General features: G+C 40.8%; 1 pseudogene; it reads right to left on the bottom strand.

Annotated features, from left to right (window-relative positions):
* Nucleotides 1-496: 496 nt before the first annotated feature.
* Nucleotides 497-2,455, bottom strand: LOC131832223 (heat shock cognate 71 kDa protein-like; annotated as a pseudogene).
* Nucleotides 2,456-11,780: the final 9,325 nt, after the last annotated feature.

Genomic DNA, 11,780 nt, shown 5'->3' with positions numbered 1-11,780 from the left:
TGTTTGGGATGGCCTGTTCTGCTACCCTTTAAACCTTGACTGCCATCTTCCCAGAGACTACCATTGGTTATGAGGGTCAGGAAAGACTATGTGCATAAGTATGAATCTGTTGTCAATGAAGTCGAAATAATTGAAGAGCATCCTCTTCTAGAATGGCATCAACAGAATCAGCTTTGAGCACAAAGGGCAGTTGTGTCAGTCCTACAGAGCATGGAAACTCTCTTTCTGTTCTAAAATTGACTTTTTTTTTAATGGTGCCAATTTTAAGTACAGTTTGATTTAAGACATTGCATTTTTTGCTTAACAATACATTGCTTATAATTTGCTATGTTTATTTCCTTTCCCGGTGGCACATATTCCATATTCAAGTAAAAAGAATGCCCAGGGTTTTTTTTTTTTTTTTTTTTTTTTTTTTTGCTATAGCAGCTCACTGTTACAACTGCCATGGAATTTGCTACAAATTTGGGTACTTTGAATATTGTGTGTGGAACAATGCTAGACCTGTTTATTCTTAGGTTGCTTTAATCATCCTCTTCAATGGTGGGCCCAGAGGAGGCACCACCAGAGGGAGGAGCTCCACCACCAGGGAAGTCTCCAGGCATTCTTCCTGGCATGCCCCCTGGACTCTGGTACAGCTTGGTGATGATGGGTTGCAGACTTTCTCCAGCTCTTTCTGCTGGTGTTCAAATTGTTCCTTCTCTGCAGTCTGGTTCTTATCAAGCCAATTGATGATTTCATTGCACTTGTCAAGAATCTTCTGTTTGTCTTCATCATTTATCTTGCCCTGAAGTTTTTCATCTTCAACAGTTGCTTTCATGTTGAATGCATAAGACTCAAGTGAATTCTTGGAAGACACCTTGTCCCGCTGTTGCTCATCTTCAGCTTTGTACTTCTTAGCTTCCTGGACCATGCACTCAATATCTTTCTTGTTCAAATGGTCCTTGTCATTAGTGATGGTAATCTTGTTCTCTTTTCCAGTGCCCTTATCCATGGCAGAGACATTGAGGATACCATTAGCATCAATACCAAAAGTGACCTCAATCTGAGGGACACCACAAGGGGCAGGAGGTATGCCTGTGAGTTCAAAATTTTCAAGTAGGTTGTTGTCCTTGTTCATGGCACACTCACCTTCATACACCTGAATAGGCACACTAAGCTGGTTGTTGGAGTAGGTAGTGAAGGTCTGTGTCTGTTTGGTGGGAATGGTAGTATTACGCTTGATGAGAACAGTCATGACTCCTCCAGCAGTTTCAATGCCAAGAGAAAGTGGAGTGACAACCAACAGCAGCAAATCTTGAACATTTTCAGGTTGGTCTCCAGAAAGGATGGCTGCCTGGACAGCTACACCATAAGCAATAGCCTCATCAGGGGTGATGTTCTTATTCATTTCTTTTCCATTGAAGAAATCTTGGGGGAAGTTTCTGAATCTTGGGGATACGGGTAGAACCACCCACCAGGACAATATCATGAATCTGAGATCTGTCTAACTTGGCATCCCAAAGGGCTTTCTCTACAGGGTCCAGGGTGCCATGGAACAGGTCAGCATTTAATTCTTCAGACCGGATACAAGTGATAGTGGTATAGAAGTCAATTCCTTCATACAGAGAATCAGTCTCAGTACTGGCCTGGGTGCTGGAAGAAAGTGTACACTTAGCATATTCACAAGAAGTATGGTGACGACAAACTGCCTTCTTGTTTTCACTGATGTCTTTCTTATGTTTGCACTTGAACTCTGCAATAAAATGGTTGACCATTCGGTTGTCAAAGTCTTCTCCACTGAAGTGAGTGTCTCCAGCTGTGGACTTAAGCTCAAAGATCCCATCTTCAGTAGTAAGGATTGACATATCAAAAGTGCCACCTCGTAAGTCAAAGATCAGCACATTCCTTTCAGCTCCAACATTTTTGTCTAACCCATAAGCAATAGCAGCAGCAGTTGGCTCATTGATGATTCAGAGTACATTGAGACCAGCAATAGCATCTTTGGTAGTCTGATGCTGAGAATCATTGAAGTACACAGGTACTGTGACAACTGCACTGGTAACTGTCTTCCCAAGATAAGCCTCTGTGATTTCTTTCATTTTCGTCAAAACCATAGAAGACACCTCCTCTAGATAGAAACTTTTTGTCTCTCCCTTGTATTCTATTTGGACCTTGGGCCTGCCAGCATCATTCACCACCATGAAAGGCCAATGCTTCATATCAGATTGGACAACAGCATCATCAAATCTCCATCCAATCAGGCACATGGTATCAAAAACTGTGTTGGTGGGGTTCATCGCAACTTGATTCTTTGCAGCATCACTGATCAATCGTTCAGTGTCTATGAAGGCGACATAACTTGGATGGTTCCATTTCTTTGATCATTGGCAATTATTTCCACTTTTCTGTGCTGGAAGACACCCACACAGGAGTAAGTGGTGCCAAGATCAACGCCAACTGCAGGCCCCTTAGACATGGTTGCTTCTGTGTGGGTCTGGCTTAGCTTGAGAAGAACAGAGCAATCCAAAGATCTACCCCATGTTCAATGAGACCTAAAGTTGACTTTTCTAACAGAAAAGAGTTTCCCTGAGCTACCAACAGAAGAATCTGCTCTTTGAAAAACAATTTCAAATCCTCAAACTCCAGTGGAATTTTGCTAAAATGAAAAGTTGTCGTCAGATATCATGGCTAAAATGTCCTCCTAAGTTTTTGCACCGTCCTTGGCTGAAATTATCTCTGGCAAGTAGGATAACCAAACAGAACTGCTTTCCCAGACTTGGTTCTATGTATAGTGTTCCCAGACTGCATTTTATCAGACCTCATTTCTGGGATTATCAATGATTAGCAAATGGGCAAAACGAGGTTTTTTATTCCAATATAATGCCTCTTCTCATTTATAGCTGATAAATTTATAAGGCCGGGCAAAAAGAAAAAATATGGAGAAAAATGGCAAATGACTTTAAATATGAATGTGAAAGGCAAGAATGAAGGAAAGAAAAAAGCCAACTAAAATACCATAACAAAAAGGAGAGGTTCAGGAGTTCTGCAAGTGAGTTCCTTAAGGGCAGGGACTACTTGGTCCAAAGTCAAGTGCTTCACCTGGGGTAGAACAGGAACTGAATGATGAGTGCAGGCTTAACTGATTGAATGAATGAATAAATGATTGAAAGGCTTGATAAAATGAGGGCCAGAAAACTAGATTACCTTCTGCTAGTAGGACATGAGTTTGTTTCTGTTGAATTTCAAGTAGTAAATCTTCCTGAATTTGTCTACTGTAGTTAGAATCCGATGTGGCCTCCAGATACAAAAAGTAGAATTCTAGAATCTTGTCAGGCTCCCACAGTCGATGCTGTTACACTCTTTCAAGTATAGATAGAAGTCACAACCCTGACCTCCTGCCATAGGTGTGAGTGGATGACATGAAGTCCTCTCTGCCTGACCAACTCAGTCTTCTTTTTTAACTTTTCTTTATTTTTTAAATTCTTTTTTTTTTTTTTTTAGAGGTGGGGAGAGGCAGAGGGAGAGAGAATTCCAAGCAGGCTCCACACTCAACACAGAGCCTGACATGGGGCCTGATCCTACAACCCCAAGATCATGATATGAGCTAAAATCAAGAGTGTTGCTTAACCAACTGAGCCACACAGGTACCCCATGACCACCTCAGTATTCTAAGGTTTGGGCCAACTGATTCCACAGAGGACAAGAGTGGGAGGAAGTGTCTCTGACCTGGTGTCTCCAGTCTGGTGCCAGCCCTGTCATGGGGCCCTGGGAACCACTGCCACCCCTTTTAATTACAGTGTCTGAAAGAAGAGGCCGAACCCCCTCTGATTTGGAGAAAGGCTTGTTTCTTCATCTTATTAACAATAACATATCCCATTGCTCCAGTAATTACAGACCTATTGCTGAAGCAATCAAATTGCTTATTTGAAAGAAAGACTGTTTCCTTTCCCTAATGAATGTGAACAGTTCCCCAGAGCCCGAAGGTGATATGTATGAATGCCCCACTGTAACAATGAGAAGCGATTATAAATAAATGACACAGAGCTGCTCTGTTCTTAAAAATCACTGCATGATCAATTTTGAGAGACATGCATAGAGATGGGACTCAGGAGATTTCATTTTAATTATTCTGCCCGAAGGAAAACGATACTTTCTTCTGTGTCGGCACCATCGTACATTGAAACTTGAAGAGACTTTGGAAACAAGATCCTGTTTGTCTTTCTCAAACCACTGGCAGATACAGTGGTGCAGTTACCATCATTTTATAGGAGGGGAAACTGAGGTCCAGATGTTTTTGTTCTTCACAGTATGTCTAAAGGTTCATATATTATCATCTCCAACAGATTTCTATGTCTTAATCAAAGCTTCTAATAATTGTTTGTATTTGAAAATCCATCAGAAAGGGAGAAATTAACAGAAGGGAATGACAAAAGGAGGTTGGGGCATGTGTGTGCATACACATACTGGGGCATGTTTTGATTTGGGGGTCAAGCAATAGTAAGAATGGAAAGATACCAGGAGTCAAGGCCATTCTATTTCAGCCCTTGACCCTGGAGCACCTGCCCTTCATAGAAAGCTGTAGCATGAGAGCTGAGGGTTGGGGCAGCGAGAGATTGGAGCTGGAAAGACACTGATGAAAAAGCATATAACTTACAGTTCTGTCGCATCAGGGAACACTTGGAATGAACTCTTTTTGAATTTATAGAGAAAACCTGGTTACTAGTTGTTACAGTCCAACTGCTGTCCAGAATGGTAGTTTATAGATAATTTTTCATTTAGGGATCATGCTGTAGGCCACCAAGGAGGCCCTCTGAGACCGTATTGAGAAATCAACTTGTCACCCTTTACAATTTCTAAAAAAATGAAAATTGGATCCATTTGGAATTCAGAGATGAGTCTGCAGAATTCCTAACAAGATAAACTAAAAATTCCTTAGGATCCAGGATATTTATATTTCTAGAGATTCTTGAGTGTGGAATTAAGTTATCAGAACTTCTTGGATGAGTTTCTTGATTCTGGGTGACATATATTATTGCATCACATTTTTGCACAACTCATAATCATATGACACTCATCAAGAGTTGGCAGAGATACCTCCTTCTCAAAAAGAATTAGAGGAGACTTAATTCTGCTTTTAAAGGAAGAGAATACAGAAATTACTTAGAAGAGTTTCTGGAATTTGGTTATCTACATGGTTTGATGGTTTTAAGGGAATCAACTAATAATATTGACCAATCACTAGCTATTTCGGTAATGTAATCAGCTTAACTAATTGTTCAGTTGATAAATCAGTTAGGTGCATTTTAAAAAAAGGATTTTATTTATTTATTTATTTGACACAGAGAGACACAATGAGAAGGGGAACACAAGCAGGAGAAGAGAAGGGAGAAGCAGACTCCCCACTGAGCAAGGAGCCTGATGCGGGGCTCGATCCCAGGACCCCAGGATCATGACCTGAGTTGAAGGCAGACGCTTAACTGACTGAGCTGTCCCCGCATCCCCTAATTAAGTACTTTTGTTTGATTGGATTTTTTTGTTTCTGTTTGTTTTGCCTTTTACATGCCTTTACGTGGCACAGCTTAAGCAAACCAGACAATCTTGTCAATGCTTATGGAATAGAAGTAGACAACATATTTAAAAATCTGAGAGTCCATATAGAAAACAGAGCCTCATTAAAGAATTAGATGGAATTAAATGGGTTAAACTCATCAGAAAAAAAAATAATAAAGGAAAAGGCTATTCTTGCCAGGGACTGAAGTGTCTGCAGAAATTGGTTAGGTGGAGGGTCCCTCTGAGCCTTGGAACAATTAACTCTCAGAAAATTAGAGGACAGCCTTTGTGCTTCTGGGGATTCAGATTTGACAGGTGTCTCCTGTCCCTTAGGAAACCATTCAATCCTTCCAACCTCTCATTTTTTGGATGCTTGCCCCTGCAGGGTAAACCAAACCCTTGAGAGTTAAAGATTTTGAGGCACAGAGAGTTGAATAATTGGATTCTTGCAAGACATTACTTTTGTGAGCCTCTGCCACAGATGTACTTCCTGGGGTGTTTTCTGTTAAAAAAAAAAGAAAATAAAAAAGAATTCTTCTTTTGAAAAAATGTAAGAACTGAGATGCTATACTTCCTAAAGCGGGTGATGGAAAAGAGACTATTTTCTGTCCCTTGACTAACTTCGCTCTCAGTATCAAGAAAGCAATGGGAGAAGGTGACTAGGCCACAATCTTGCAGGTGTCTGAGAAGAGTGAACTGTGATCTTCGAGTGAGCCAAGGCAATGTTTTGAGGCGTTTGGATAGTCAGGGGAGCTCACAGCGACGTGGCAAGGGAGAGCAATTTGCGCATTTTACCTGCTGAGAATGATTAGCTGTGTTTATGCCAGGGTGGGTGTTATTAACCTGCTGAGGACAATCTGACAGAGAGTTAATGAGGGATCTTGAGTGGAGGAGCCCAAGAAAGAGATATCTCCCTAACTGTGTGGGAGGAGGGCAGTGTGGGAAAGGTAAATCAGAGTGGGAGGGAAATACTTCTCCTGCACTGGGGAGTCAGCACATTCTTTCTTCAGGGTTAAAGACTTGACACATTTTGGAATGAGGTTTAGAATATTGTACATTTTTAGCAGCTGATATGAAAATTCCTCGTAGGAAGAAATGCACCCTTGGAAATATTACCCTTACAACCCCTCTGGGAGTCACTGAGTCTCCTGAGTTTGGCCAGGCCAAGACCCAGCTTTGAGAGGCTAGACAGCTTTGTCTAATAGAGGATGATGCCTGAGGGAGAGGACGGAGATGAAGGAAGGTCCCAGAAAGGCTTCCGAATAGGCTGCAACTGTCAAAGTGTGTGGTGGGAAGGGGTTTTTGGTTTGTTTTGTGTTGTTATGTTTTTGTTTTTGAAACCAATGAAGGTGGTCACTTAGCTGTGGAACAGATAAAAGATGTGTAGACGTGGGATCTGAAAGCAGAGGTGCCTTTAAAACTGGGAGTTTATGGTAGGGACCTTGATGTCTGAGTTCCCCCAGAGTAAAGCAGTTGGGCTTTCAGAGGATATATATTGTATTTTAATATGTTGCTGCAGAATCCTGGGTGTTTACCCCAAAGATACAAATGTCATGATCCAAAGAGGCACCTGCACCCCACTGTTTATAGCAGCAATGTCCACAATAGCCAAACATATGGAAAGAGCCCTGATGTTCATCCACAGATGAACAGATAAAGAAGATGTGGTGTATATATACAATGGAATATTACTCAGCCATCCAAAAACCCCCCTAAATCTTGCCATTTACATGTATGGAACTAAAGGGTATTATGCTAAGTGAAATAAGTCAATTGTAGAAAGACAATTATCATATGATCTTACTCATATGTGGAATTTAAGAAACAAAACAGAGGATCATAGGAGAAGGAAGGAAAAAAATAAAACAAGACAAATCAGAGAGGGAGACAAACCATAAGAGGGTCTTAATCATAGAAAACAAACTGAGGGTTGCTGGAGGGGTGATGGGTTGGGGGATGGGGTAAACTTAGTGTGATGGATATTAAGGAGGATGTGATATAATGAGTACTGGGTATTATATATATAAGACTGATGAATCACTGACCTTTATCTCTGGAATTAATACATTATATGTTAATTAATTGACTTTAATTGGCAATATATACATATATATACACATACATATATATAAATGAACATACAGTACATCTGACTTCCCCCAGAAGAAGAGAACCCCAGAACCACTTTGCAATATAGGAATCTACTCCCAGTGATGATTCTTACTGAAGTGTATACACCGACACACGTATTTTTGGAGGAAAATTGGATAGAATCTGTCAAAACTTAAAACAGGCATATCTTCTGCCTCAATAATTTCACTTCACAGAATCTGTCCTGTAGAAATTTACATGTACAAATAGGTAAGCTCCAGGAAGTTTTTTTTTTGGTGGGGGGGTGTTGCTTTTTAAAAATTTTATTTGTCAGAGAGAGAGAGAGGCACAGCAGGGCTAGCAGCAGGCAGATTAGGGAGAGGGAGAAGCCAACTCCCTGCTGAGCAGGGAGCCCAATGCAGGACTCGATCCCCGGAACCTGGGATCATGACCTGAGCTGAAGGCAGATTCTTAACCCACTGAGCCACCCAGGTATCCTTAGGAAGTTGTTTTGAAGCACAACTTGTAATAACAAATCTAGGAAATAACCTGATTGTCTATAAATGGGGGGCATGGTTATATTATTGTACAGTTACATGGAAAGATCCCAAGGTACTAAGAACTGATTCTTTTTTTGATTAATGTAAAATTCACACAACATAAAATTAATGATTAATCCTTTTAAACTGTACAATTCAGTGGCATTTATTACATTCACAGTGTCAGACAACTATCACCTCTAATTCCAGAAATTTTCTTCTCTCCAAAAGGAGACCCCAGACCCATTAAGCAGTCACTCTCCATTACCGCAAGACATGATTTTTAAATGTCAGAATAGTATATACATTTTTACCTCATTTGTGTTTTTTAAAAACCTCCAAACTAGGTCCTGTGTACCCACATACAGATAGAAGCAGTGTAGAGTTTGTGGTTATACGTGGTGCCCTGGAGTCAGCCTGCCCATTTCAAATTCTGTCTTTAACACAGGTGGGCTGTGCACCACTGGGCAAGTACCTCAGCCTCTCTGTGCCTCCAGTTCCACAAAGGTAATTTGGGGATTGTAATAGCATACACAGAGCAGTTGTGAAGAGTGAACCAGTTAGGACAAGCCTGATACATCCACCATTTAGTCTAACTATTTTTGTGTTGTTTGAATTTTTTGTTGTTGTTAGTCAAAACCATGAGTATATAAACCTATTTCCAGCTTAGGGAGCAGGTGGGCTGAGTGTACATTCCCAGAATACCCCCCATTCGGGACACTCCAGAGGGCTGCTGCACCACACTGGTTGCCTCTTGCTTAAAGCAAAGGCTCCAGGGAGATGATGTGTGTTTTAGTGCAGGCAAAGAGCAGTCAGTCCTTTAAAGGTCCTCAAAAGCATAGCAAAGATGTGGGCTTGACACGTCAACAAATTTCCAACCAAACAGGCCCATCTGGAGTACCTAATCTGAATCACACCTAAATGAAGGGCCAGCAGGTAGTTTGGAGGGCACGAGGTAAGAGATACCTAGAGGGGGAAGGCAGGTAAGCAGGGAGAGAGGAAGGAAAGAAAGAAGGAGGGAGGGAGAAAAGGACAATAAGAACAAAAGAAGAAACAAGAATAGGTTAGGATGAAGGAAAAGAAGGAAACGGTGAGGAGATTGCAGGCCTCAGCTGTAAGTGGTTCAGGTTAAAACAGAGAATGTGTCAAGCATTTCAACCAAAAAAGTAAAAAGGGAGAACTAAGAGAAGCATCTGTGATTTCTCTTTCTTTTCCTATGTAGTCATAATCTACATCAAGCTCAGAAATAATGGCAAAACAAAGCTGCTCTGCATAGAGAAACAAGCATGACCGTGGCCATATTTTAACACTACGTGGCTCTCTCTCTGCCTTCCCTCGGGGTGAAGACAATCACCCCAACCCCAGATCTGCCCATGGAAACCACCCCACTGACAATCGCCTGAGAAGCCTTTACTTTTGTTTCTGAATCTGAACATAGCCCCACGAAACCTCTGGGGTGCTGGGCTGTTGTGGGCTTGAGATATTTAATGAGGCTTGGAGATGGTAAGCAGAAAGCTCAGGTCCAGTCAGTTTTGTTGTCAGGGCAAGGTAAAAATGCCAGTGGAATTGGCTGAGTCTTGCAGAATGAAAAAGGCGGTCCCCCTTAACCTCCGACAACCACTGACGGTCAGAAAGTCCATAGTAGCCTAAGGACAAGTCACAGTGCCTCTGTCATTCATCTCCCTTCGTCTCAAAATGTAGGCATTTTGTCATCACACATCATCACAAGAAGAACGGTGAGTGCAGTACGGTGAGATATTTTGAGAGAGGAACCACATTCACGTAACTTTTAGTACAGCGTACTTTTATGATTGTTCTATTTTATTATTAGTGTTAATCTCTTGTGCATACTTCAGAAACTAAACTTTATTATAGCTAAGTGTGTATCAGGGAAAAATAGTACAAGTAGGGTTCAGGTAATACCCGCAGTTTCAGGCACCAATGGGAGTCTTGGAATGTACCCCTCATGGATTGTGTGTGTGTGTTGGGGGGTAAAATGGTGTTAACTACTGTCCTTTTAAATAGAATATTTTAAATTTCAAATGCTTCAGAACCACCAAAAATGAGGTAGGTAGCATTTTGCTAGCGTATCTTTTCAAATATTTAAAGAATGTTTTGAACACTTATATTGATTTAATAAAGTGATTCCAAAGGGTTAAGCGGGGGTTGGCATCTTCTATGGCGATTTTGCTTCTGATAACTTTCCAGAAAAATTTAATGTGTTGTGAAGGATAAATTACAGTTTGATGCAAGTTGTCTTGTTAAAATGTCATTCCTCTTCCCTAGCAACCTACTTCCTGTCTCATTAAGCCAGTCGACTGGATGTATCTAGACAATTATGATGGTGATTTACTACCTTAATGCTCAGTTGTTACTGGGAGCTGAAGGGTGGGGGAAGGGAAATAACATTCTCATCTTCTGTGTCTCATGGAGAGACAATCAAGCCCTCAGCTGTAGCATTAAACACAGCAATAGAAAGCAGAGACACAATAAAGCATTTTCACTGCTGTTATGAGCTGAGATATAAAATGAGATTTATTTGCAACAATCTGATAGAGAAAATTGAGTCCTGGGAATTGATGTCCCAGGGAGCTTTTCAAGTCAGCCAGGAGTTACCATAGGACATGAATAACACAGCAAAATATGAGAGTGGGGGGAGGAAAAAAATGAGCTTTGACATTTTCTGCGGCCACTGTTAAAGATAAAGGAATTGACTAGTTTGTACAATGTGAATTATGGTCACAATTACAGCCTTCTTCTGATCTAGTCTCTCATAACAGTTGAATATCTTGGACCCCTAAATTGATGTTGTATCTCAGTCTTTTGCTTTTTTTTTTTAAAAAACATGGTTTTTTCACCTCTGTGATACCAATAAACAAAACCTTCAAATGGTGCTCTCCTTTTCCCAAAAGGTTGAATCCTAATAGATCATTTCAAATAATTGTGTTGGTTCTTCTAGCATTTCATTTCTTCTACCATTTTATTTCTTAAAATTTCTGAAAATTACCATTGAAATTTAAGTTGATGATATAGCAATCCCCAGTTGATATTTTTATTTTTATTTATTTTTTTAGGAATATTTATTTATGTATTTTGAGGGGGGGGCAGAGGGACAGAGAGAGAGAGAATCTTCAAGTAGATTCCGCACTGTTGAGGGAACCTGGCTTGGGGCTGGATCCCATGACCCATGCATGAGACAATGACCTGAGCCAAAACCAAGAGTTGGATGCCCAACAGACTGAACCACACAGGTGTCCCCTCCCCCAGTTGATATTTTTGAATGAGAGTGGAAATTAGAAGTTTATTTTAAATTTCATTTGCTCAGGTATTCATTCTGCAGCCAATATTTGTCACATTTTTACTGTGTGTCTGACATTGCCAGACTGCGTTCAGAAAGATACATGTGATTTTTCAATTTACGTAATTTGGTTTCAGAGGGGGAAGTCCGTACATGTTTGCAAGTCCATACAGGTTTGCAAACTACCAAAAGTCACAGGTAAAACTAAAAAAACGTGAAGTCTCATGAATATATACAGGGGCTTTGACAAAATCAGGGATGACCCCCTTCCCTGAAGGGCTAACTTCAGTTCTTTTTAATAAGCAAGGGATCTTTCGCTTCAG

Source organism: Mustela lutreola, chromosome 1 (genome assembly GCF_030435805.1).
Source record: "Mustela lutreola isolate mMusLut2 chromosome 1, mMusLut2.pri, whole genome shotgun sequence".
Classification (NCBI taxonomy): Eukaryota; Metazoa; Chordata; class Mammalia; order Carnivora; family Mustelidae; genus Mustela; species Mustela lutreola.
This window is presented reverse-complemented; position numbering and strand designations above follow the sequence as displayed.